Source organism: Thermobia domestica, chromosome 8 (assembly GCF_964235325.1).
Source record: "Thermobia domestica chromosome 8, izTheDome1.hap1.1, whole genome shotgun sequence".
NCBI classification, from domain to species: Eukaryota; Metazoa; Arthropoda; class Insecta; order Zygentoma; family Lepismatidae; genus Thermobia; species Thermobia domestica.
In genome coordinates, this window is record NC_137461.1 from 259,214,171 (window position 1) to 259,216,444 (window position 2,274).

The following is a 2,274-nucleotide window of genomic DNA, read 5'->3' on the forward strand; positions in this document are numbered from 1 at the left end:
ATTTTAACGCGCCTGCCCTATAGAGACGTCTTATATTCCATGTTTCAATTCTCTCGTCGATTTTACTTTGCTGAGTTCGTGCCAAGTTATAAGTTCTGATCCGATGAGTCTGTGAGTATATCTGAACAAAACTTATATATATATAGGATGGGATTGTTAGCCCCATACCAAATCCCCAAGCTGGAGGATCACCCCTTGTCTGTTCGCGACTGCTTATTCAATATATTCGCAGCTAACCTCTATAGCTATAAAAACGACCCACAACCTGAGGACGCGCCATGCCGTGGTGACAGAAAGACCACATTTCACGGAAATTAATATAGCTATATTTTAGAAATACAATATTTACTGATAATCTAAACACCGCTTTAAAACCCACAGGAACAATCGATATGCTCGGATACATCGATGCATATTAAGACTGTGATAGCTTCGATGCCTTAAAAATCGTAAATTAGAGACTAGTGTCAATGAAGTATTTCATGAGTGCATCGTACGTTTGACTATCCGAACTATTCTTAATGTATCACATTGTTTCGTGTTATACCTACATAACTTTTATACCTACATTTTTGTAAATGATTATACTCTTTATCTGTTCTTTGCCAATAGTAACTGTATGCATTTATAATACAAAACTGAAATACAGAAGAATATTTTTTTTTTTAAATGTAATGTGATATTTCGTAGGGTATATTATGTAAAGGGCGCCTTGTATCCTTCACAGGTTCTTTATTAACAGTCACTATTTGAATTTATTATACAAAGCTGGTACACATGATAACTAAAACCACTTATCTATAATGTGATGTTTCGTAGGGCGCCTTATGAAAAGGGCGCACTGTACCAACAGTAATTGCATGTATTTATTGTACCGGACTGTGGTATACAGAAGAGTGAATAAAATCGTTCATCGTTGATGTGGCTTCGCAAGGGCGCCTAATGTAAAGGGCGCACTGCACCTTTCACGGGTTCTTTACCACTAAAATATAAGAATTTATTACTAAAAACTATTACCTTCTTTTATACTGTGATGTTTCGGAGGGCGCACCGGGACACGTCCCGATGTCCCGGTGGGCCAGCACGGGCCTGCTTCTATGTATTCTTTCACTTTGAAGTAGTACATTCAAGGGGAAAGTTTTATCGAGTTGATTTTGAGTTTAAAGTCCCTTCCATCAGCGATTCTATTTGAGATAGGACCTACTGATTAACGTGGAATCCGAAGCACATGAGCTCCAGCCGGGAAGGAGAAAGTTTTGTGTTTCCTAGCTAGGGCAAAGGTTACTGTCAAGCATGATCACTTTTGCAAAATTAAATCATCGTAACTCTCAGAGTAGCGTCGAGTTGTTCCTTGATGTTTCGCTATGTCCCTAAATGACATACAACTTATTAGAATATAGGCTATGTGTTTGTCAAGCTCATGGAGGACAATCGCCTCCTACCTACACCATACTTCTACTGCATCGGGTATAGGTATACCAAGGTGTATATATAATCTATTTGCAATTGTTCACGAGTATACGTTATTATTATCACTTTTTCCTGAAAATAAGACAGGTTGCTAGGTTAATTGTTTTGGTGAAATCACTGATTAGGTTTCATTTTCAGGAGACATTGTGCCTATCAATTCGAATCGTAACTGTTACTAACATGATTTCTGATTGTTGCGAGAAACACATAAGATAAGTTTTATTGAGAGTTTTGGGATAGAGTTTATTTATTCTTGGAATAGGGCAATTTGAATAGGGTTTATCTCCTGGTTATGCCTTATTTTCAGGGAAACACATTATTATTATTATTATTATTATTATTATTATTATTATTATTATTATTATTATTATTATTATTATTATTGTGAAAATATATAATATTTTACTAATTAGTTTCTTTACATTTTGTTAAAGACAAAGCACATTAAATCTTATTTATGAAACAGTAAAAACAAAGCATGAACTATGTACCGGCCACTAGCAGTATATCGCCTCCTTGGCTCAGTGGTTAGAGCACTGGTTTCGTAAACCAGGGGTCGTGAGTTCGAATCTCACAGGAGGCATAATTTAAGGTTTTTACTTCTGTGAATGACTACAAGTTTATATCACAGTTACTACTAACAAGATATCAATTAGAAAATCCGACAAATTCAATGTTGATTATAAAAGCTAGATGTCTCAGTCTGTGTTGCACACTAGTAGGTGGCGTTACCTGTGCTGCGTACCTGACAACTAATGGAATTTATTACCGTGAAAGAAATTTACCGGTATCGATTTATAACTA

General features: G+C 36.0%; 1 non-coding gene across 1 annotated transcript; it reads left to right on the forward strand.

Annotated features, from left to right (window-relative positions):
- Positions 1 to 1,980: 1,980 nt before the first annotated feature.
- TRNAT-CGU (transfer RNA threonine (anticodon CGU)) lies at positions 1,981 to 2,053 on the forward strand. Its single transcript has one exon. It is a non-coding gene; the product is annotated as a tRNA-Thr (tRNA).
- The last annotated feature ends 221 nt before the right edge of the window (positions 2,054 to 2,274 follow it).